Source organism: Amblyomma maculatum, chromosome 1 (genome assembly GCF_055883805.1).
Source record: "Amblyomma maculatum isolate TAMU_Amacu chromosome 1, ASM5588380v1, whole genome shotgun sequence".
In the NCBI taxonomy this organism is placed as follows: Eukaryota; Metazoa; Arthropoda; class Arachnida; order Ixodida; family Ixodidae; genus Amblyomma; species Amblyomma maculatum.
In genome coordinates, this window is record NC_139344.1 from 102,687,128 (window position 1) to 102,713,662 (window position 26,535).

The 26,535-nt window shown below is 47.2% G+C and overlaps 1 pseudogene; it reads left to right on the top strand.

The window, feature by feature from the left end:
* Positions 1–1,399: 1,399 nt before the first annotated feature.
* LOC146203339 (uncharacterized) lies at positions 1,400–25,573 on the top strand (annotated as a pseudogene).
* Positions 25,574–26,535: the final 962 nt, after the last annotated feature.

Below are 26,535 nucleotides of genomic sequence, written 5' to 3' on the forward strand. Positions count from 1 at the left end.
CCTCGATGGCGGAACATCACTACACTGCTGTGGCGCGAGTGTGTTTGAAGGTCCTGTTATTCTTGCGCAGAATTCTTCGGCTACGTCGACCTCACTGCATCTCTGGTGAAGCGCGATTGATTTGAAAGGGTGTCGTTGTTGAGGTGATGTACGAAGGCCGCGAATGACAGTCCAGATACGTGACAATGACTTCCGTGGGTCGAGAGTTTCACAAAATGTCCTCCAGCGGTTCGACTCCAGTGATTGAATTTTGCGCTGGATCTTTTTCTGTATGCGCCTTGCGTATGTGAGGTCTAGGCGAGACTTTGTGCGCCGGTATCTACGTTCCGCCCTGCGCCGAAGCGATCGTAGTCGCTGTAGTTCAAAGTCAAAATCTGTGTAGTTTGCGACAGGGTTAAAGGTACAGGTTGCACTCTCCATAGCGTCCTTAATTTTTTGTTCGAGACTTGTGGACAAGTCTTGGGTGCAAGTATCTTCCATAATAGTTTTAAAAAGTGTCCAATCAATACGCCGCATACGTGTCGCTGTGAGAGATGTCGAATGGCCGGTAATGTTGAGGTAGGTTGGGATATGGTCGCTGCCATGAGTTTCTATATCTGTAAACCACCGGACATGTTTTGTACGGCAATGTGAAACGAAAGTCAAGTCCAAGCAGCTGCTGTAATTAACACCTCTAATATAGGTCGGCGTTCCATCGTTAAGGCAGAGGAGACCATTGTCAGAGGCGAAGGACACAAGCTTTCTGCCTTTAGAGTTCATCCGAACGCCTCCCCAAACGGGGTGGTGAGCATTAAAGTCACCTGTGATTATCCATGGTCCAGAAGTGATGGCTATAAGATAACTTAATCTGTCATCGTCGAAGTGACTTGATGGTGCCAGGTATGCAGCCACTAGCGTAAATGTCAGGGCGCGACACTTCACGGTCAAACACACATACTGGTTGTCATTGTTCGGGGGAACAGAGTGGAGCACATATGTTAGTTCACGTCGTACGTAGACGACGACTTTGCTGGGTCTGTTGAGTGTTGGCGAAGGAAATGCCTCGTAACCGGAAATTCGCAAAGTATTTGGTAGAATCGGCTCGCAAATAACGAGAACAGGGAACTTCTTTTCGTAAACATAGCTTCGAATATCTGAAATCTTGGACTGTAGTCCACGGGCATTCCATTGAAAGATGAATGCTTGCTTGACCTTTTTGTGAAAAGGTAATCCCGAGAAAGCCATGGTGCTGTCTACTGTAGAGCTGCAAGAACCGGTTGCAATGCGTTCAGTACTTGCAAGGCGCTGTTCGCTGCTGGCGTGTGCATGTTCGAAAGCAGGATTCGCATAGCGCTCATCAGAGACTTAAGCATGACAATCACTTGCTTATCTTGGCCGCAGTCTGAAACTTGCCCTTGGGATGGCTCAGTTGGACGGTCGGAGTGTAACAAGGTCTCTGGACGAGTGGGCCTACTTGGATTCAGCAGCGGTGGCCAAGACTTTTCTGGGGCTTCAAGTATCACGTTACCGGGGTGAGGGACGTTGTGGGTGGCTGTGGTTGTTGGTGGGCAAGGCACAGTAGCGCTGGAGACCTGCTCTTCAGAGGTGGTTACCTTCTTTGACAATCTTTTTCGATGTGAACGACGTCGTCGCACCTTAGCAGTGGCTTCCTTGTGTGTAGAATTGTCTCGAACCACCTGTCGGAGTACTGCCCGCTCAGCCTTTAGCCGAGGGCAGTCCTTCGAAGAAGCGTCGTGGGGGCCATGGCAGTTGGCGCACTTAAAGGAAATCTCTTGGCAAGCGTCACCGCTGTGTGCCTCGGAGCATCTTGGACACACAATGGAGTATTTGCAGACGCTGCTGACGCGACCGATCCTCATGCATTTCCTGCATTGTAGCGGTTTTGGTACGAAGGGTCGGACTGGGTGTCGGAAGTGCCCGACCTTGACGTGTGATGGAATGCAATCACCCTGGAATGTGAGTTTGATGCAGGGAGACTTTCCAAGGCGCTGAATTCGAATTATTACAGTGCTGTTAGTCGTGGGCCTGATTAGCATGGGTTGTAAATTGCAGCAGTTGTAAATTGCAACATCATGACTCCAGCTAGCAAAACGAAGTGCCTGCGCCTTTCTCGCGGATTCACGGATCCTGATTATCTATTGCGGCTTTGTGCTAACGCGTTTTCAGTCGGGTCGCATGAAAGTTAGGCACAAAAAATATATTGATGTGATCGAGGCAAATGCAGCACGAGTCAAATCTTGTCATTCTTTTAAAGCTTAGTACAGTTGGTGGCAGTGAGCAAATACATTATTTATTCTACCTATTTATTCTACCTATTTGCCGGCAATGTAAAAGTCTAGGCGAAAATGAAATATTTAATTAAAAAACTTGTCTTCATGTAGCTGACCAAGATGGAACCCACCGCAAATCCGACCAGTCTCAGACATCAAGGGATTGACAGGCTGCCAAAAAAAGAAGACCAGCCTCAAGCTCATCTTCCACATGTGGCACATGCGTGTTCTATAGTCAGTCATATATCCACGCTTATTAAAAAGCAAATCGCGAGCTTTTTCTGAACGCTGTTCACAGATAAAATGTTCACCAAATACTGCAGCTTCTTTTGTTTCTTCATGACATAAAAAGGCTACTGCTTTTCTTGATGCATTTGTATGCGCTACCCTGATATATATGCATGGGCCACAATATAATAAATGCATATGGCATGAATACCTGCACGAGGGGCGATGCCAGACGCTATGCTGTGGTTTTGAGCCGTCTGCCGGTCACTAACCAGCGTCGGGAAGCAACCGGCCGACGTACGGTCTTTCGTCAGCAAAATAGCCAGGGCAGAGGAGCGGCTGACCATTCAGTCACGCTGGCAGGTGGCCGGCCCATGTGCGGCAGGTGGTCGGTCCCGTCGGGCAAAGAGGTCGGGCCGTAGTCGATTGCCGAAAATCGACCGACGTTAGGTAAGTGTCAATCCCCCACGCCGGCCCTCAGTCGGGTGCCGAAGGTCGACCGGCCACTTCTTGGTCTGCGAGAGGTCGGCCCTACCTTTTGCCACACACTAAGTTTTTTTTTTTGCTTGGGATATTACTCTGTCGACAGCAGAGCCGCGGCAAGCTGCCATGCATTTGGCTGAAATGACCTCCGTGCATTAAAGCCCTTGCTAATTTTAAATTAGTGACACTATCCTCCGCGCCATGCTTTCCTCCTTAATTCTCCTCGAGTGACAGCTGCGAGCATTGCGCACGACTCGCTTTTCCACCTAGGCATCCGCTGGCTGGCCGCAGCAGTGAGTGCAGGCGACGACGGCTGTAGCGACGTGCGCCTTTTTCTCCCTCTTCTCTTTCTTCTCTATATCCTCTTCTATCCGCACGAGGCAGCGGAGGTGGCTCAGCTACAGAGCCAGTACAGGCCTGTGCATTTTCTTTTCTTTCTTCCTACAGTCGCATCAACATCAACCGCCACTCACGGAAGGGGCACACAAGTGGGCGAGGAGGCCGCACGACCGCGGCGAAGTTCAAAGGTTAGTTGGCAGAACTTTCAAATGACCAAGGGTACGTTTTATCGCGCATTCCGAGCATTAGAGTCCACGCGCGCACGCTCCCGCACCCATCGTTTATAGAACGTTGCCCGCACCCTACCGCGCATTAGAGATAACCCAAGGAGGCACTGATAAACGTCAGTCATTCCGCGCCATAGAGCTACTTCCGCGCATTGGGTGGCATTGCCACCTGCCGAAAAAAGAGTGAACTACGCGGAAATCGAAACTACAGCTGCCATAATATAGAGCTAAATGTGGTTTCTTATTTAATCACATGGAAATTTAAGTTTATGTGCATTAAGTTAAAAATGTCTTTCACCAAAGCAAATAAACTGCTATCCGAGCTAAACTTCATGGCACGTGCGCAGTCCCTCGTGGCCGCAGTGAGGACAAAGAACTGTCGCCGCGCGCTGACCCTCTTGGAAAGATCGACTGTTCACGCTACGACGCCATTTTCAAAGCTTGAAGCAATCCAAGCATCATCATAGTGAAATCCGATGGAATCGATCAACTGGCGCGCCTGCGGTCACCTCGCTTAGGGGAGGACATCGATGAGGTGTCCAGCACTGACCGGCAGGCTGGACGTCGCCGCAGAACTTTCCATGGGTCGCGCATCGCCTGGTTTCACACGCATTCGTTCCATGTGCGATGGGTACGTGCACGTGTGCTATTTAAGTGATGCAAGTGGAAGCAGGACCTGCTCGGACTGCATCTGGAGCTCATCTGGATGCCACCCAGATTATCCTGCATGCATATATATCGTCCTTCCGAGAACTTCCTGGAGGGCCTGGAGCCGATCGTAGCGGCAAGTGGTAGCCCGGCCCTGTTGGTTGAGGACATCGATCACGGCCAGCAGGCTGCACCTCACTGCAGAGCTTTCAATAGGTCGCGCCCGCATTGGCGGCAAACGATCGAATTCGTTCTTATGCAACGGCTACGTGCGTGCCAGTCGGCCGCGATGCAACAAGTGGGAGACAGCCAGCCTGGTGGAAGAAGGTTACGTTTTGGCATCAATTCGTTGACGCCGAACTTGAGTGACGGATAACGGGAATATTGCAGTAATTGGCCCGTTTCAGTGCCTTTATTGTGCAAAAATGTTATGTTTGGCTTTTTGTCGCTGTGTTTTGTGGTTATATTAAGGCGTAAATAAAATGATACTGAATGGCGAAACGATGTTATGAGATTATCTGCATGCAGTAAGAAACTCCACTTGGAGCTGTTCGATGCATGTTATGGATATATATATCTCTCTCTCAGGGGAAAAAAAAGTGATATATAGCGCTCCTTTCGTTCAACAGCACGAATGCTCGAACTGTCATGGCGAGCTTCTATACATACCTTGTCATTCCTTCCTCCATGTACCTTCTGTAGCCAACACAAGCCTCGTACCCAAGTCACCCAGGTCCCCAGGTCTTCGACTGTTGCCAAATAACTTCTGGTAAGAATTCATTTAAATGCAAATGCTAACTTAATATAATGCTTAAACATTGAATACAGTTATTGCACAAATGATCTAAATGGTGAAAAGCTTTATTCAAATTCTCATGTTGTATATGGTGCTAATTGAATATAATGCTTAAACATTGAATACAATTATTGCACAAATTATCTAAACGATCAAAAGCTTTATTCAAATTCTCATGTTGTATATGGTGCTAATTGCGCGCATGAACGCTGCAGTTTCTGTGTTTTCATAGCTGCTGTGTTTTCGTGAGGCAGTCCTGCTGTAGCTCCCTAGGAAACCCATGCAATACAAACTCGATCATTACATCTCTATTTTAGCGATATTCCTGCATGATGGCAGTGACACATAATTCAAGGAGAGGATGTGCAATCTTGTTACACTGTTTGACGTGACCTTGCAACAAGTGTGAACTCACTCCTTTCACTTTGTTCCGGATGTGGCCTGAAACCTGATTCAGGAAAATAGATATCATTCATGAGAATGTATTTTGCAGAAAAGTGTCGCTTGACCGTCTTAATGCAAATACCAGCGGAGGCTACACAGAACAAGATGCACAGGAAAAAGAAGCAATTGCAACATTTCTCGCGCTCTGAGAAGAGCAAAGAGAAAACTGGCTGGAGCGCAGAAGCAATTGAGTGGTTTAATGAAGGCTCAAAATGAGGCGCTCGTAAGTCTGCGGTTGAAGCTTTTTTCTTTTTTTTTTTTTAATCCCGCGCGTGAACTACACTTGATTGTGACCGTACAATAACCGCTCGGCTGCTGACACCGAAGCCGAAACTGGTGAAGATAGTAAACTCTGTTATAAATTATTTAGCGTTGCTAGGCGAAAAACCACGTCGAGATAGGGATATCTTGCGCATCATTAGCAAGAAAAACAAAATACCACCAAAAATTGGTCTCTATACTGTTTTAAAATTGCGGTGCATGCCATGTGCGGCCTTTGTTCAAAACCTTTAGCGGTGCATTTCTACGTTTTTACTTTTTATTGTTACTGCGCCTTTTTGCTCAAATTTTACTGTATTGTAGACTTTGCAAAAAAAAAAAGAATCAATGATACGACCACCACTTTTGTTTCTTGACTTTCCTTCTGCTACAAGAGGAAGCACACCACATAATAATCATTTATGTATGCAACAAGTGACTTCCAAAAAAAAAAAAAAAAAAAAAACACGTGAATAGAGTACGAACAAAAACTGAAGAGTCCGATTTAAACTTTTTGTGTTTATTTTCGCATGCGATCTAATTGAAAACATGCGCGTGCCATGTTACGAAAAAGCAATATTGCCCTGCTTTTCTGTAGCATATATGTGAAGCTATGAAACGTCAGCAACCTGATATATATCACCTTAGCAATAAGCGTGACTGAATTGCAGAAACGCGACGTAACCTATCCGAAAGCATGAGACCCGTATTGACTCCCGTAGCACTTGACTGCGGCATCGATATACCATATGGGCCATAAGAAAAGACCGAAGAGTAAATAAAATTCAAAGTTGGATTAATGAACAGTGTAAAATATTAAGGATATTATCCGATACCAGCTGTCACACGGGCAATAATTCGTCGCCGGTCCGTTCCAGGTTATATCGCGATTGATAATAGTAATTGCCATAACGATCGGACCAACCACCTAGGATATGAGCTGACTGAGCGCTCACTCAGAAGGAAGATGCAATTGATGCCCTACATCCGCGATCACGCGATGCGTGGATCGCAATCGACTGGCTCCAGATCAAATAAAATCACCATCGGAATATTTCATAGCAGCAATGAACCCGGCTCGGACTTAATCGTTTAATCAAAACAAAGTATTGCAACCAACGTGTCAACTTTAGATGATCGTTTCAAATTTCTTGCCTCGTTGGCTATCAGGCAGGCAATAGGCGTTCTGCTTAAGACCTTCTTCGGTTAAGCAGACTAGGACGGTGCAATTGTCTTCCACCGAGACTGTTTTTAGACAAAAAGTGCGCTCAAACCGTCAAGGGACAGGATTCTCAGTGAAAAGCGCAGCGCCTGACTATCCGGACCTATGCTGGCAAGGCCGCGAACGCGGAGCGATGGCACCTTAGCGCGGCCATGCGAGCGCACGCTCTCGGTACACTAGCCAGTATATTCTAAAAAAGCTGGTGGTCAGCGCATGGAGGAAGGAAAAACTTCCTCCATGGGCCAGCGCGCGCTCCCTCGAACCCGGCAACCCGGCTATCCAGGCTCGGGTCAATGAGAGGGGAGAATGTTTTTGCAGATCGACGATGCGCAATCACGTGACACATAGGTGACGTAGCCTACACGTCACGTACGCGTATCTCGCGGTGTCTTTTTTTTTTTTTTTTTTTTTTTTTTCCTTGAGCGCTCGCGGCTGTTAGTTTTGTCCACGCCATGGCTCCTCTTCCAACTTCCAACACAGTCTTCTCCCCTCCCCCATGGCTCCAAGCAGTAAACAGAATTTTCCTCCCACGGGGGAATGAGTAAGCGCAGATTTTGTGCTTTCGCAGTCTTTTTGCTTTCGTTCTCTTTCTTCCGGTGGTCTGGCGTGGTTAGAGCTGGTATTCGAAGCGACGCAGGGACTTCCCGTCGCGAGTCTGCTTCTTCGCAGCGCGCTGCAGGGATTGTGAGTTTGCTTCCTCACTACAATGAAAACGTGCAAGAGTAATGACCTTATATATATATATATATATATATATATATATATATATATATATATATATATATATATATATATATATATATATATATATATATATATATATACAGTTGTATGTACATTATAATTGAGGCGTAACTTTTAAGGTGCAAAAGCGGCTGATTGAGCCAAGTAAACGACAGCAAATCTTCAGCACCTCCTCCGCTGTCTCTCAAGCCAAACCAGCCCATACCCCACAGCTAGCGAAAAAAAAAAGAAAGGAAGCAAGCGTGCATACTGTTTTACCGAGGGAAGCTCCAAGCCGTCACTCGTTTGAAACCACGCTGTCTACGTTGGCTAGCCTGCCCGCCCCTAAAGTCCCTTTATTGAGGTGCTTTACCCGCCCCTCCTTTCAACCTCTCCCAACTAATAGAAAAAAAATATACAGAAGAATGCGTGTGGACGGCTATTCCGCCAGCTCGAAGCCGCGCTCCGGCGGCCAAGCGCTTTTCTCACAGCCCCAGTAGAATAAATAAAAAAATAAAAAAAACGTCGACAGGACACGCAGAAGTGACGTATAGCTCCACGTCACTTTTGTGTCACGTGATAGCGCGATCACGACCTGCAAAAATACCCTCTCCTATGATGGATGGACGGATGGATGGACGGATGGATGGATGGATGGATGGATGGATGGATGGATGGATGGATGGATGGATGGATGGATGGATGGATGGATGGATGGATGGATGGATGGATGGATGGATGGATGGATGGATGGATGGATGGATGGATGGATGGAATATAGGAGCGTCCCCTTTGAAACGGGGTGGTAGCAGTAGCTATCATGCTCATTTTTCTCCCTATATCTTAATTATTGATTTAGAATGGTTAACTAAACCATCATTCTATCAAATTTTTGTTCCTACAATACTAACATTATGTCACTTCTCTGCTTTTAAGCCACCAATCTTCCAGTCGTGTTTTGCTAGTTTCCACCGCCGATTTATTCACCCGGCCACTGTTATCTCCAAACTAAAGTATTCTAGTTCACTATACTCTAAACCCCCAAGCTTCAGGAACCGTGATTGCGCCTGCATCAACTTCCGGATGGATACCATTACATTCGAGTATAATATGGTCAATTGTTTCACTGGAGTTTCCACATACAGCACATTCGTCATCTCCATTGTTAAATTTCTTTTTGTAGCTGCGTGTTCTAAGGCACCCTGATCTAGCTTCAAAAAGTAGGGCACTGTCTCTTGAGTTATCAAAGAAATCTTCCTTCCTGATCTGCATTTTTCACTTTCGGGATAATTCCATACTCTGTTTCTTTTCCATCGAATTTATCCAATTTTTGCCTTCTGTGTTTTTCACCTGTTGCTTAATGCTCCTTATTTCTCCGTCCTTGTGACTAGCATACTTACTAGTTAGTTTCCTAGTTCTTTTCCTCCATTGTGAGTCAACGCTTTTTAAGTACAGGTATTTAAATACTTTAGCTGCCCATCTGTTACTGTCCAATTTCCTCAGGCGTTCCTCATATAATATTTTACTCTGAGCTTCCCGTACTTCGAAAGATGCCCAGCCCATATCTCCCTGTACTGCCTCATTTGTAGTTTTGCCGTGGGCACCTAGTGCTAATCTTCCAACGGATCTCTGATTTATTTCTAATGTCGACTCTACCTCTGATTTTAGGCTTAAAACCGCATTTCCGAAAGTAAGTCCGGGCACCATAATTCCTTTCCAAGTACCCCTCAAAACCTCATACCTATTGTATCCCCACAATGCCTTATGCTTCATTATCCCGGCATTCCTTCGCCCTTTGGCCTTAAGTGATTGCTCATGCTTTCCAATGTATGCCAATCCTTCGTTTACCCATACCCCCAGATATTTATATTCTGCTACTCTATGTATTTCATGGCCTTGTATTTTAAGACCCTGATCAGTTGAGCCGTTGAAAATCATCAGACCCGACTTAACTGCGCTGAAACTGAAGCCTAGAGCGTCCCCTTCGTCTCCGCAATACTTAACTAGAGTTTGCAATTCTTCCAGACTCTCGGCTAGCAGCACAATATCGTCTGCATACATCAACCCGGGGAGGCGCTGCTCTACCGCCTTTCCACCTAATCTATATGACAGGTTAAAACCTAGGTTACTGTCTTGTATCCTCCGTTCCAGGTTTATCATATAAAGCATGAACAGCACCGGTGATAGAGGACAGCCTTGTCTTAATTCTTTGCATACTTTGACGTCCTCCGTACTTCTTATCCCTTCCCACGTAATTTCTACCTTGTTATCCCGGTATATTTCCTGTAGGAACTCTATTATCTCATAACCGATACCTTCTTCTTTTAATATGTTCCACAGGAGTTCCCTGTTTACGTAGTCGTACGCCCCGTTTATGTCCAGGAAGGCCAAATACAAAGGTCTATTTTCCACTCTAGATATTTCGATGCATTGGGTAAGCACGAACAGGCAATCATCTAAGCGCCTACCATTTCTAAAGCCGTTCTGAAGTTCTCCTAGTATCTTGTTACTTTCTACCCATGCTTGCACCTTCAATTTCACCGCCTGCATGGCTAACCTGTACATAACAGATGTTTTGGTAATCGGCCTGTAGGATTTTATGTGCATCCTGTCTCCTTTCCCTTTATAAATCAAATTCATTTTACTCTGCCGCCAGCTGTCCGGAATTTGCTTATTCGTTATGACTATTTCCAGAGCTTTTAACAACGTTTCCTCACTTTTTGGACCGAGTTCATTAATCAGCTTGATCGGAATTCCGTCTATTCCTGTAGATGTGTTTTTAGGAATATTTTTTTCTGCCTTTTTCCAGTTTAGATTGGTCAGTTCTAAGCTGCTTTGTATTCTGCTACCTTGTGTTGCTTCCTGATTGGCGGAGATTACCCTATCGTCGCTCTTAAATGACTCGGCTATAAGTGATGTAATGTAGTTCACTGCGTTGTCTCCCTTTAAACAATTTCCCTCGTTATCTTGAATCCAATCCTGCTTTCTTTGATTCTTCTTCCCTAGCCAGCTTATATGGCTCCAGAATTTTCTTGCTCCGTCTCTAGAGGCATCGTGTATGTCAGCCATCCAGCGATCGGTGGACTGCCTTATTTTACTTTGGACGAGGGCCTGCAACTGAAGTTTATTTTGTCGATATGATTCCCATTTTTGGTCGATTTCCTCCTGAGATACCTGCATGCGCTTTCTTTGCCATTCGGTGTTCTCTTGAAGTAGCCCGTCGTTGTTCAATAGCTTCCCTGATTTCCTTATTCCACCAGCTCCGTGGCTTCCTCTTTCCATTCCAGCGGTTTGCTACTGTAACCTCCTGAATTTTCCTCCTTATGAGTAGTTCTACCTGTTCATAATCCCAGTCTTCCATGGGGCTTTTCTCTATTGCTTCCTCTATGTCTGCTGCTATCTGCGCTATTTGATCGTCGTTTAATTTTTCGTTTACGTTTTGTCTAAGTTCCATTTCTCTTTTCATCAAGGGCCCCATCTGCAGACTAATACGTTTATGATCACTTCCCAGACTACACTCCCATTCTTCGTCTATTTCCATTTTTGTGACCTTGCTATAATTGTCCTGCGACGTTAGACAATAGTCAATGGTCGTCTGCTTGTTGCTGAATTCCCACGTGATTTGGCCTTCACATTTTGTTTCTCTATTTACTATAACTAGATCATGTCGCTCACAGAAATCTAGCATTAGCTTCCCGTTACAATCCGTGTATCCATCCAGATCGTCGATGTGGCCGTTCATGTCCCCCAGTAGAATAATATTGGCCCCGTTTCCAAACTGGCTTATATCGTCACTGAGACATTCAAAAAGGTTCTTGTTTTCATGCCTACCCCTAAATAAACTACCCCTAGCCATGTCCTTATGCCGGCAATTGTTCCTGAAACCCAGATATGTTCTTTACAAGATGTTTTAATTCTTTGCCAATTTGTTCCCTGGTGTATCAACATACCTACCCCTCCACCCTTTTTTTTTTTTCGTTCTCGTTCTGTTGCACCCTTCTCAGACGTACCTTCTATAAACGGCGGATCTTCTAGATCCCTGAGATGAGTCTCGCAAAGAGCGTACACACCTATTTTGTCATCTTTCAGCTGCTGTTCTATCTCTAGCCATTTTGCTCTTTTTCTACCTCCTTGCATGTTTATGTAAGTGTTAAATTTCTTTTTTGTACTTTTCTTTCTCGACCTACTCTTTGCCATTTTTGGGGGCTCAGCCTCCATTATTACACTTTCTTCTGCTTCACTTCTAACTACCTCTGTGCACGGAGTCCTCGCGGACCCCCTAAAAAAGCTACAGCCCTGCCTGCCAGGCGCCAGCCGATCTTTGCTCCCACCCTTCTGTTAAAATGAATGCCATCTCGCTGAAAAGCCCTACCAAAATCTGCTTTATGTACCTCCCTGTTTACCTCAACCACTGCGAAACGCTTCTCCAGGCTTAACTTTCTTATGTCCTGATTAACTGTCACTACGTCCTTTTCCAGCTTTCCGTTCAATCCTAGCACCTCTGGTACTGTGCATACAACTATCTGTGTTTGCTGTGCTATCTCCCTGATCTCGTCAACTCCCTTAGCTAAACTTTCCACCACTCCTGCAGCGTCACCATTTAGGACATCGTTTAGACCCGCGGCTACGGTCTCCTCGATTTGGCTGCACTTTCGGCACTAGTTCACAGGTGCTGCACTCTGGCCCTCGATTTGACAAGTGCAGCTGGCGCCACCTGCACTGCCATCCTCGATTTGACATCGTGCAGGCCTTTGGGGGCACGAGTTCTTTGCACGCTTGCACGCCCGGAGTTGTCAGTTCACATCGTGCACGAGGTGTACAGCAGTCGACAGCAGTTGAGATGCGCGTGTGGCGCGTGGACGTGTATGGCGTGGAGCGGGAAGTGGTCCCTGTTTTTGATGATTGCGGGTTTCACGCAAATGGAGAAGAAGGAGGACTGCTCTATGAAACGGATGGTGAGTGCTGTTTTTGATGGGTTGGTAACACTTTTTTTGTCTAGGAAGGCATGGGTAGGCAGCAATGCTGTTTTTGATGGGTTGGTAGCACGTTTTTTTTTTCCTTTTTTTTTTTTTTTTTGTCTAGGAAGGCTTGGGTAGCAAGAAAGGCATGCTGCCCACACTACAGTGGCTTGCTGACTCTCTTCACTTTCTTTGTTTCGTAGACGGCGTCCGCGTAAGCATAATCTTTCGAGATGAACATGACGGCGGCGAGGGTGATTCAGCTGCCGTAGCGGCGTCTGCAGCCTCAGCAAAAGACAGCCAGCCGACTGAACCGACGCTACAGGGACGCCCGGGTGCCAGCAATGATGGCCAGCTGCCGGAGGCCGAAAGAGAAGTTTGGGCCAAGGCCAAGACTTTGTATTTGATATCGAAATACAAAGAGCTCAATGAGCATCAAAATAAAAAAGGCGGCTTCAGGTGAGCCGTGCGCAGCGACTACTAAGTTGATTAACGAGCAACACGGTGTTATGCGAGGAGTTCAAGCGGTGAAAATTTAAGGCTTAAAGGCCCACTGTCCACCCTCCGGTCGAAAATATTTTCTTCCCCGGTAACTGTGAGACTTCGCCCCTAGAACGCAAGGCCGCAAAATGTTTTTGAAAAGAGTAACTAATATCGCAGTTACAGCCACCGCAATCACCCGATTCTGTCATGCTTCTCTCCTTCCGTTCCCTCGCAAAGGTTTTTCACTCTCCTGCCCGAGGTCGTCTAGCCTCCGCAAGACAAATTCCCCTTCCTCCTCCGCGTTTGGCGGGAGGTGGGGCGTGGCACTCCGCGAGCGCGAAAAAAAAAAAAAGCGGCCGAGGGAGCGCGCGCCGCTGGATTCAGTCTGGCCGTGGCGAGGGAAAAGCGCGCAGCGAGCGGTAGATACCCATCCTTGTCCCGTCAGTCAGCGAGACGGACCAATGGACGTCGTTCGCGGTACGTACGTCATTATTGTGGCCCGTCGGGCCAGCGCACGAAACGGGGTAGCTGGCTTCCCAAAGGAGAGCATGAGCGAGCTTTGAATTGTATTTTCGATGCTTTGCGGCGCGCGTGTCACTGTAGCATTTTGCACAGACTATCTCCGGTACCTGATCGAAACACTGGGCTCCTTTGCTTAAGGCGGGGGTCCCACGGTGGCCATCTTGGAATTAGTTCAAATTCTGCCACCAGGCTACGCCACTGATTCAGGACTGAGAAAGTGCCTATTGGCCTTGCCCCCAGTTGGCCGAGGGGCCCAACCATTGCTTTGTAGAGAAGCTTTCTTTTCTTGGAGGGTGGGTTTTCAAAGCCCCATTCTTCTCCCAGCCGTGCGCAGGGGGAAGCGTTCACCTGTTCTTAGCTTGACTACTGCGGATAGCAGGACTGCGGGGTGCTAGCTTGCCTTACCACGGCTGAACTTGAGCGGCGACGCGGACCGCCGCCACTCGATTCGGCCATGACCGAATGTGCGTAACGTAAATGAAAAGTACCACCTCGTTTTGTTGTTCACTGTTCTGGATAGAGTGGAAGCTTGAGCGAGTTGATGATACATAGTCGATATATGTTCAGGATAGCTCAAGTGTATACCAAAAATGGAAAGGTGCGATATGATGGAAGATATTTATGTGGCCTTTGTATACTATACTTTGACTCACAAAAGATTTGCACCACTGCTAAAGGCAGGGGCTCCCTGGCACATTCAAATGCGCACTGTAATAGGTAATTGTGCTCCGACGCACCCCTCGAATCGGCAAGGGCGACAGTGGGAGCACAATTGCCTATTATAGGTGGTGTGGATAGTGGTTATTCAAACAAAAGGAAGGAAAAGAGTGCTGCCGGCCCCTTCAACTGCTATCTAAAATCTGAAGCGCCCAAGCTGCAGCCGGCGGGAAAGCAAAATGATGGGGAGAGGAAAGCGAGGGGAAGTGCAGAGGGGAGCTATAACAAGAAATTACAGGGGGAGCTTTGTACATTAGTTACAAAGTACAAAAACAAAAAGGGAAACGCGTTTGCCTCGCTCGCGCGCAAGTGTCCAAGTGCTCTTGGTCCATGGCGCCCAGGCCTTTCACAGTACTAAAAACATTTTGTGAGATTGGTGGTTTCGTCATGAACTCTGGATGAAATCGACACCTGTATTGTCTTTCCTTTGATACCCATCTTTTGAGCTGTTATCGCTTTTGAAGTTATGGCATTTATAGTAGGATATTCTTGCGAGCTCTCTGGTGCAGAGCTACTTTTATCAAACGTTATTGCACATAATAAAATTGCAATAAAGTCGGTTTCAATCAACAGTAATCATTTTCTTTTTTCTTTTTTTTTTTTAGTTCGGGCTTTTCTAACCATAGAAACTGACGTTGGTAACCTAATGAGCTGAGAAAAGGGCGATGGCCAATTTCATTTTGCCTTAGAGAGGACAGTCGGCATTGCGAAATAGGTGTGAAATACCTACCAAAAGGGTAAGCACCACGCAGCTGCCGCAATGCATTCAGGCTAAATTTTGGGGGAAATGAATTGGAGAGGGGAGGGTAGCAGACAGTTATGAGGCAACGTCGCCAGTAGAAGCGGGTTAGTTTCGCAAGCGCGTTAGACCGCTCCTTCTCGACCCTTCCCCTTTGAATCTCCTCTGTACTCTTCATTGGTTAGATGTACGTCTTTGCTGCATTGCGAATCCAGTGTACTTTCTATATATTTATTTACTTATTTATTTATTCACTACCAGCATCACCTGCTTTCATAACAAGAATAGAACGGCAATCACTCGTGCTAACCACGGTAAAATGCATAACTGGCTGCCACTGAGGCATTCTTTGGAGTGAAAGGATTCGTTTCTGTGGTTGTATGTGCAACAAAAGAATAATGCAAGACGCCCTTCGGTTACTTACTGCCCCTAGAATTTGTCCGGACATGTACTTCCTCGCGCTGCCCTGATGTGGCCATTTGGCGTGCTGAACAGCTTTCTTTTTCTTTTTTTTTTTAGAGCCCAGCTCTTTGGCGCCCGTTCCTGCGTTTCGCGTCGCCGTCTGCGTTGTCCCTCGTAACCTGCTCCGCAGCCAGGGCAGCGCACGCTCCTGCCACCATTCGCCGCTGCGTGTCCCCCCCCCCCCCCCCCCCCCCTACCTTTTTCCTTTGTGGCGGCGACGGTGTTTTCCGGTGTAAGTGGATCGCGGTGCATACATCCTAAGCCGAAACGCAGAGCCACGTTGACTTGACTCGCTAGCGGCGTCAGCGGCATCAGTCAGTCGCTGCTATCTCTTCGCTGCGCAACGCTCCTACAGGTCCATACGCTGCATTACGCGAACTCCTGATCCACAAAGCTTCCTTCATGACAGTCAAGAACTGTTAGTGGAGTGTTTCTTGAAGAAATACGTGTGAAAAATAAAATAAAAAAGTTGTCTTTGCCTCAATCTATCGAATAGCTGGAACAGCCAATGAGATATGCTCAAATTTCGCACTAGGTAGTAACGTAATCGTCGGTAATTTTTCTGTTGTAATAAAAGTAGAAAAAAAAAACGCGCGCGCTGATATATGTGGGTGTGCGTACTTTCCTTTTCATAACGCGCTGACCGCTTTCTTTTTTCCCTGGTGGGGGTGGGGGGGTGGAGGCATTTCCATTGAAACACACGAGGCTATATAGTGTTGACGGTAAGCTAACCGCCCCTCCCCCTCCCCCATTTTTGTTTTTATTTAGAATAGCAGTTTGGGCGTGTTGCTTATGCATCTTGAGGTGACAGCGCGGAACGTGGATGGGAGCACAAGGTCAGAAGACGACACAACGAATAGATTGATGTTTTAGATTGAGCTCCTTGTGCTATATACAGCAACATGAGCAGGTGGGCTGAAGGCGAATGCACCAGCGCTGGTAGTAAGCGTACATTGGTAATGGTACTCCAGCTACAATAACTACCGCGAGCTCTAGTTTCAAGTCAGTCTGCGCTCTTGTTGCGACATTTTTAGCTATAAGGTGCGTTGAGAAAGCGGACTGCCATACTAGCAGCACTAGAGAGCGTGAGTGCAACATATTTCTGAAATATATTCAAAATATATGTAATGCCTCCCTGAGGGGTAATGTAAATAAAATAAATAAACATATTCTGAGCAATAAGACGACCAGAAAAGTGCGACATCACGAGCAGTTATCTAAATATGCGCCGCTTTGCAACTAGCACATGTGTTTCTTGACAATGATTTCATAATTTGAAATTTGCCAGCCCCGGAATTCTTTTGACATGTCTGGGGATCGTACAATAAGATGCCCTTTTTGGTTCGTCTGCGGTTCCAATGAAGAAGGGGGGGGGGGGGGGGGGGATCGCCCCATTTAGACAAGTACTGGCGAACCTACACCGTTTGCAAACATTGTCCCCACGAATGTGTGAAGGGTTTGTTTCATCATTGATGGAAAAAAGAAAAACAGCCCGAGGAAACAGTACGGAAAATCGAAGAACTGACAAACATGGCTGTCAATCCTCACATTCCTTCTGTAGGTAAACCCTCGTAACTGCCATAAATAAAGCGGGTACTCCAAAGCACTTTCCATGCGCCGCGACGTCAACGCCGCCGTCACGGCAGGCGTCGCAAAAGGGGAATGCACCTGCATGTTCGTGGTGCTGGCTCACTCACCCTCTCGCGCGGACTGAGAAAATTTGAAAACCGCGAAGAAAACTATTCTGTGAAGAAAAGAAGCAGGGGGAGCTAAGTGGACTTCAGGACGAGAAGAACGGAGTAGGGGACAGCCGCGCGGTCCCAACCCCTCGCTAGTTTTCGACGCGTGTAGCACGCGCCAGATATCTGGCAGGGACAGATCACAGCATCAGAGCTCGCGATGCACGCATGCGCAGACCGGCTTTGGCTGACGCGTGCGACGACGTTAGCGCGGCAGTGCATGACGCATGTGTGTTTGGAGTCGGGGCTTATGTATTCCAGTAGTTCCCTTCACCCCACGCCACTTCTACCCCCAACATGACGCAATTTTGGATGTACTTTGGGGAAGTGGTATGCCTTTATACTTTCTTCAATAGCCACACTGAGAGAAAAAACCTGACGAATGCTAAGCAGCACAGGCATCGGAATGTATTCATTTTCATGTTAGACAAAACATTTTCCCAGTGCATGCCCAGATTATTTTGGTCAATTTTGGTCAATCTAGTCTGAATTTACTAGCTTTTGTAGGCTTACAAAAAGCGGCTATGAGCTTTAGGCACACTGTCTCTCTGCAATGCTGTTTCTTGGGCTAGTTGGTGGAGTTTGCTCATTTTGACAAAGCGCAAAAAAGAGGCAGGGATGGTCGAGAGACATGGGACAAAGCGCTTTGCCTGTCCCTCCTGCCTGTATATTTTTAGCCCTTGCCCAAAATGACCAGTCCCTGTCCTTCTCTCTTCCTCTATCATGAGATAAATCATGGTGGCAATTCGTTGACCTCACCCCAATGTTTTGTTGTTTCACTATGCCATGCAGCGTTTCAGCAGGATTAGAGTTGAACAATGGCAGAGCTGGTTCAGGGCCCCTTGTTCCACCTAACCCTTATCCTCCTTTTTTTGTCCACACAAGAACTCCTTAGAATGACTTTCCAATCAGTCGGCTGAAGTATGCTCGCGAACGCTCAAGATGCAAGTTGATAGACCCTTGAAGCAATTTCTCTAAACCAAGAAAATGGCAGATGCTGCGAATATTTATGCAGTTTCTTCTGCGGCGATGCTGTTTCAAGTCATTTTGTTTTTTGGACATTATGTTTCCATTCCCTCCCATTTATTTCCGATTTTATCATTGCAAAGGAGTGGAAATTTGTTTTCCTATCACTAAAAAAAAAAAAAAAAGTTGTCTGCGAGGCGTGGTCGCCATTTGTTATCTGTGCACAGCAAAAATGGGTGATGTTCGCTACACGTGGGAACGAAGCTATAGCGATAACTGGGCGCGGTCAACTGTGGGTTTCACCGCAAGGTCTCGACATACAGCTGTCTACATCGAATTGACGTGGTATTGTTATCAAAAATCATTTCGAAACGGATTGAACAGGTTCAGCCCAGTTCGTGAATGCACCTTCGTGCAAGACTCAGGCTCCTATCTCCTGAGGGAAGCAACAACTGCTGCCTTGGTAGATATTGCCGCGTGTCTTCTGCGTGTTTGCTTGGAATTGCTTTCGCACTGCTAGCTGTGCTACTATGCTTATATTTCTGAATCTTTTTGAGTAAGACCACGTGGCACCTTGATGCTAAGCAGTAAGGATTACAACTAGCGTTAGTCTTTCGTTTTATTTTCTTTTACTGCTTTGCATGTTTGTTATCGGAAATGCTTTCAGTAAAAAAAGAAAAATGCCGCTGGTGACCTCGACGTCAAAACTGCGCGCCGAATCAGACTGTCATGTGATTTCCGCTCCACACATCGTCGCATATTTCATTTCGGTGGTGTCAATCGATATTCAGCCATTCGGAGGCAAAAATTCTGAGCCTCCTCTACTTACTTTACTAAACTAACTGACGTGTTCGAAGGTGTGAAGAAAACGATGTCCTATGTCAAAACCAAACGCGACGTTTATTTACTTTTTTTTTTTCGGTACAAAACCGGAATGAGGTGCAAGAAACACCCAAAAAGCTTGGAATTTCACTGCGATGACTAATCGGGGATGACCATGTGCGCTTGTAAAGGGAGGCTGTCATTGTGCTAATAAATACGTTCGATTTTTTTCATTGCGGCAGTCTAAAAACAGTGGCGATGTGCGTGTGCCGCGATGGATATCAGTACTCTGTTCTGCACGACCGCCCGATACAGACACGCGCTTCATTCCGTCAACCCACCACATGCACTAAATGTCCGCGAAAGCGTTTACGGTGCATTGCATAATAATAATAATAATAATAATAATAATAATAATAATAATAATAATAATAATAATAATAATAATAATAATAATAATAATAATAATAATAATAATATTAAAACAGACCCCTGGCCTTGAAACATGAATCCACGGCTTCGAGGCTTACTATTTTGAGCATAGCGTAGACGCACAGAGAAGTAGAGAGTGCCGGCTGTGCACGCGCATTAGCCCTACTTGGCCCCACTAATGCCACTGCGTGTGCGCCGAAGGAATCCGGTAATTCGGTTTACATGTAGGCAAGCACTTTTCTCTTGTCACAGTGAAATGCGCCCAGCTGCCCTCTCGGCGTCACTTTGTTTATGTTACGCTGTCTGCAGTCGAAACTTCTCTCTTTCCACGCAGCGTAGTGTGGTGAACTGTCCCACCTTTGCGAAGATGTCCATACACGCTTCGTAAGTGACCAAATACAATTAGACAGACGTACAACGGCTGTTACGTTTCATTACGGTGATTATCGGTGATGACGTCTGGTTTTTGATTATCTATGAGCACATATTTGTAATGTTTATAAGCATGAAAAGCACTGAACCAAAACAGTGTACATTCTCATTTCAGCTAACGCTCGACATTCGGTTCAGCAGCGTCGAATTCCTTCGTTTCTTTTTTTTTTTTTTTCATCTGTACTCCGTATGCGACGTCGTCCTTTTGCAGTTGTATTTCTTGTAGCGGCTGCGAAGCTACATTCAAAACGGTGCTTTCCGAGAGGACAGCTGCACCTAAGCACACGTGTGCCACTGAAAGCTCTAGGGAACAGAGCACGCACCAACGGAGATGTGAAGGAGACAACCAGTCGATACCGCCGGCCGAAACTATTTATTTTGGTCTACTGTCCTATTCCTTTTTCGACCAATATTTGAGAGTCGCATGACGCACATACCATCTAAACGGTGGATCATACGAGTGGTATGCCAGCTGGCGTATCGTGATGTCATGTGCGAGCATTTCGCCAGCACACCATGCAGCATAACGTGGCGATATCCGTAGCACTCGCTGTCAAACACATAATGTCTACATTTTGCGAGAAATACCACTGGACCAACTGCGCGCACGGATGAAGAACCTCGTCCAAGCAACCTGCAATCTGTCAAGGCATGTCTTAACTTTGATAAATTTGCACTTTTGTCGCCAGCCGAAAAGCAAGCCCGATACATGTAAATTTACCGGAAGATTCTGCGCATTCTGTTTGGATTTTGCTAGCCGTGTCACTTGCTATCCGAGCCTGAAGCGCCTGGCGAAATACGAATGCGTGAGGGAAAAGTACAGGGCCAGAAGCATATTCAGAAAAGCACAAAATAGCGCAAAGCCCCTCAGCGATTGGGCGTGAAGGTTAGCGGCTTAGCACTGCAGCGAGCGTCCACTGTTCGCACACAATGCAGGGGTGCAAAGGGTGATGCGGTGACCATGTGCAGGCTCTTCGTGCGAGCGAATAGCCCCCGCATAAACCACAGTGTATGCGCGCAAAACATGTGCACGCACGTAGTGTGCGTGTCATGTCTTGTCACCTAAAAAAAGCTTTCACTCCGTGGTCCTTCCCTAATGAACTGTTTGTGTTTCCACTTTGAGTAGATGCGTCTCCTTGTGCTAGGAACCAGCGGTGTCTCGCACCACGTTCTCAATCGAGTGGTGCCTCCAGGTATCCATTCATTCCTTTCACTCCATTGACACTCCCTGCTTTCCTCTATATCATGAATTGTAGCCTCTGCATCAGGTGAGAGAGTTGTCGAAATTCTTCCTCTATGGGATGTTTGAAACCGGATCTGCTGCAGAAAGAAGTTGTTTCGACAGGCAATGAATTTTTGAAAAGTGTGACACTCGCCTCACAAACAGCAATGCAAATAGCAACAAGCAAGACACTTCACAGCACAAAAGTAGTATAGGTGGGTTGCTGAAACCTAGAAGTCAGCAGAGCAAAACCCCTTCACCATGGCAGCCAAACCTGTTTTGAGGACAGAAGTTGGGTGCAGCGCAGAATACTTCTATGTCCAGCCTGATGTCATGCGCGAACGTGTTGAGCAGAATTCCTTCACTATTGAGAGCCTGGAGGAGGTAGGGGCAGGGGAGGTGTTATGAATGGCACTCACAAACGGAGGGGTTCTTAATCCCATAATTGCGATAAGAAGAAGAGGGGTGCAGGAAATGTACGTGGCCATTATTACCACAATAGACGTCTCCTGCACTGCACCTGTTTTGTGCCCCCAAAACAGGTTTGGCCGCCATGGTGAAGGGGTTTTTGCACTGCAGAGAAGCTGACTTCTAGGTTTCTTGACTAGCTTCAGTACTTTGAAGGAGTGTAGTCACGCGCGCCTCTCCTGGCAATTGAATGAACTCACACTTTTGCTGCTTTTACCTAGATGGCGCTAGCAGTGAAAAACCTTTAATGACCGAATACAGGTGCAAATACTAATTATCACCATGGTTTGTGCTTCTTATTTTAACTTTATTTTACAGTAATACAATATTAAAAAAAAAGCCAACTCAAACAAGGCTCACGTTGTTGAGTATGACGGCCTTCTCCATTGAATGTCGTGTACGAAAAATTGATTATATTTGAAGGCTCAGTATAATCGTACTAATTGTATAAAGCGCAATTTGCGATCAGGGTTCACAAATAACGACTATTCTAGTTTCGTCATGCATGATTCCTAGGCTGTAGAATGAGCGGTTTTTCTGGTCAAGCTATGCGATGTGAGGCAGTATTACGGAAATCTTCAAATTGGAAAGGTAATTAAAAACGAACTAGCGAATAAATTTCGATGAAACTTCGTACACTCAACTATTATAATGTGCGCCCGAAGTGGTAAAAATTTTACTGCTGTGCACGTTGATAAAGTGCAGATATTCGTGCCCAAAATAGCCAAACTTTACCATGTTTAAAAGGCTGCCGATCAAAGACTGATTAAATTAAAACTAATTACGCTTCAGGTTTCATAATATAAGTACCCATTCTATGTGTAGGCCAAAGGAAACTGTTCTAAGTGCAGCAGTTTCTTCAGCGAACTAATCCGAAGTAGGGTATATCAACGACGCTAGCGAATTTGTCATCTGCAAAACCACCTCTCATGCAGTTGATAACGTTGACACACTAAAGCAGCGCACATCATTTGACAGAGAGTATATTAAGCTTTCGAATGATGCCTACATTGTGATGTTCGAAAAAGAACAACGCGCAGAATGCTCACGCAAACATTGCCTAAAATGGCACATTCGCGCTGCCGGAGTGGGACCCCCGCCTTAAAGGGCCTTCCCTGGACAGTGGCCCTTTAAGGCTGAATCGCATGCACGCGAAAACTCACGCGAATGCGACGGCGGCACGCGTCGCGCGAACAGAAATGCATGTGTCGCTTGGCTCGTCGCTCGGATCTGCCGAAATAGAAAATTTCGCTCGTTCGCCCGGAAGTAATCGTACGTCACTGCCGCTCATTTCGCATGCTTTCGTTATTTTGTTGTGTTGCATTGTGATTGTGCATTACCGCGTAAACATTTCGCTTTGTACGAACAATGGTGGATAGCGAAGGATTCAAAGAACGTCTAATCGCAACCGAAACAACAATGGAAACAAGGGGTCACGTGACTACTGTGCAAATTAACACACATTCGATACGGTTTGTTGTAAATACATTTTGCTTTGCCATGTTGTCGCAAAATAACTTGCAATCGTTATGACTGTTGTTGCATTTGGCAGTAGTTTTGCAGTGTACTAAGCCACTATGTCAGCCACACAACCAACGCCTCCTCTAGGAAGATGCCAGTCGCGTGAGCGGTGGTCTGCCTGCCGAACCCTCTCCTGTTTCACTCTCCCGCGCTGCTGAAGCGACCACGAGAGGCGCTGTCGTCTGACACTAGGTACAGACTTTAGTGCAGGCCAAGCTTGCGGACCACAACCTGCGTATGATGCATTCACTGTCGTCAGATAAAAAAGAGTGCATCAGAGAAATTTTGGAAGTATGTTAAGTCGCTGGATAGGCCTCCCCCGCCTGCTCCCCCGCTAACAGACCCAGCAACTGGCCGGACAGTGGACAAACTTGGAGAGTTCCTCACAGGCCACTTCACCGCAGTATTTGGGTCTACGAATACTGTCGAACCTCGCCCGATAGACATTGTGCGCACTGTTACCGAAGCTGGGAATCAAAGTACCCAGAGCCAAACCGCTCTACGGTGGGCGGTCTCTAAGCGGACAGTGGAAGGTGCACTGAAGCACATCAGCGCGGCAACGGCCACCGGTCCAGACTGTCTGCCAGCTCGTGGGGTCAAATGCTTTGGGGATGAAGCAAAAGAACAGCTGGCAAACATCCTCACGGACATCATCCAAGAAGAAGCACCAATCCCGGACGACTGGAAGCATGGTAAATTACGCTTGTCCCGAAGCGGGGCGGGGACCCAAGCAACATCAAGGATTACCGCCCCATCACAGTGACCAGCGTGATATACCACCTTTTCGCTCGTGTAGTTAGGGACTGGCTGAGTGGATGGGCGGAGACGAGGGGCGTTCTCACCGAGCTTCAGAACGGCTTCCGCCCCGGGCGCCGACTGGACGACAACATATTCATCTTAACCCAGTGTGCAGAGATAGCGCAGAGAGAGGGGAGGTCGCTGTTGTGCTGCTTCCTTGATGTGGAGAAGGCATATGACAATGTTCCCCACTCGTCCCTGCTCAGCTGTTTGGCCAGTCTCGATGTGCCAGGAGAGCTCCTATCCACGATCGCTCTGGTATATGCGAGCAATATAGTGACCGTCCACTTCGGAGATGCAGTGTCTGCGCCGCTTTCCGTCACCAAGGGTCTCCGCCAAGGCTGCCCTATGTCACCACTGCTATACCTGCTCTATGTGTCCAGGATGGAGCGGGCACTAATAGAATCATGCCTTGGCTTCCGATTGCGGTTCACCACCTGTGGAATCGACGAAAATCGCCGTCTACCGGGGCTGGCCTTCGCAGATGACTTGGTCATCATGGCAGAATCGCCAGCGGAAATGCAAGCCATGCTGAACATTTGCAATTCGGAAATTGTCTCCCTCCATGGGACTTAAATTCAGTGCAAAAAAGACGGCCGTCGTCCGCTTTGCAGGGCACGCCAAAGAGGAAGCAGAGCTGAGGCTTGGTAAAGAGAGGCTGGCAGTACTTACGGAGTACAAATACCTCGGGGTGAAACTCTGTTCGACCAGTGGTAGAATCTGCAGCCTCCAGGAAGAATCGGTGCGAAAGGCAGTTACGCGCGCCCAAGCAATACTCCGTCGACGTTGCCTATGGGGCTGCAACAGATTCGTCATGGTGCGAGACCTGTGGAAGATCGTCCACGTCCCCGGGCTCACATTTGCGAACGCAGTGGTCTGCTTTTCGGCGACAACACGCAACTGGCTGGAGCGGCGGCAGCGTGAAGTGGGGCGAGTAGCACTGGGCTGCCATTGTAAGGTTGCTAACGAGGCAGTACAAGGAGACCTGGGGTGGTCCAGTTTCGAGGCCCGGGAGGCAACGAGCAAGCTGGGATACCGCGGTCGCCTCATTTTTATGGCACCGGAGCGCTGGGCACGCCGAGTGTTCGAATATTTGTCGGCCACATGCATTAGAACGAGTTGGACGGCCCGGATCTACCAGCTCGAAAAAAAGTTCGGATTTTTCAAGGACTCCATAGCGGCAGAAACGGCTGGAAAGTGGGCTGCCGAAGTGCGGGAGCGAGTGGTGGAAGCCGAACGCCTACAGTTGTGCGCCAGCATGGAAGGCAAGGCCACCCTGACTCTCTACCGGAACCACAAGCGGAACATAGCTCAGGAGCATCGATACGTACGACAACAGCGTCGGCAGTGCTCTGCTCTTTGAAGCAAGAGCAGGAGCCCTTAAAACGCTTGCCCACCGTAGCCGGTACGACGAGACTATTACATGCACATTGTGTCGGCTGTGCGGTGCCGAATCCGAGACGATGGAGCACGTAGTGCTGCGGTGCGCATGCCTCAAAACATTGCTCCCAGAGGGCGCTACACTCGCGCAGGCGCTCGATTTTGATCCGCCGGACTGTCCTCCGGGTGGTGGCGAGAGTGGCGCGAACAGAACTCCGTGCAGGCGTCCAAAAGGAGACTCACGGAGTGGTGGACAGCAATACGCAAGCCGTAATTTTTTTTAATTTTTTTTTGTGTATGTGTGTATGTGTGAGTTAAGTGTGGTGTTGTGTCTACGGTACTTTGTATTGTTTATGAATTTTTTTTTACGACTGCGGCGCCAACGTGGCGCCCGCCCGATACGAAGGGTAGAGTCTAGAGTCAGTCAATAAATCATCATCATCATCACCGCGGCACCGCGGTTACGATCGGATCAGCCCTAGTTGCTGTGCACGCTGTCGGCGCGTACGCTTTTCGTCTTTTTTTGGTGCTGATGCTTGATCGACGACGTTTGACAGTTGTGTAGATGAACTCCTGCAGCCATGCGGTACTGTTGTGTGCCACTGTGTACATCCAGTCAAAGGAAGAAGCCCCCAGGCGTTTCTTTTCACGAAATACCAGCCGACAGTGCTGCACGTGAACAATGGCTAAAGGTAATCTCGAGGAAAGATTGGCTGCCAAATACGACGTCGAACTACTCTGTGGTGTGCAGTTTGCACTTTCAAGCGGACGATTTCAAGAAAAACTGCAAGAAACGGCAGCTAAAGCCCGGAGTTGTGCCAAGCCAAACACAACCCACACAGAGCGTCGTCGCCGTTTCGCATGTTCGCGCTGTCGCGTGCATGCGTCTTCCCCAGTAGGCGACGCAGCAAACCATTATCGCTTTCGACGCGCCGCCTTGTCGCGTCGCTCACTTTTTTGCTCACATGTGATTCCCGATTTGTTTTTGGCTCTTACATATTTTTTACTCCAACCCATACAGAACGAAGAAAATTATGTGGACAAAGCTGGCCGAAGTTATGAACAATTACTTTGGTGGCACACTGACGGCGCTCCAGGTAGAGAACAAATGGAAATCATTAGAGCGCCTATACAAAAAAAAAAAAAAAAAAAGAAAACAAAAACTCTTTGGGGCATTCCCGAGTGTCTTGCGATTACGAGAAGTAAGTAGAGTGCAGTATTTCCCTGGCGTTTTTT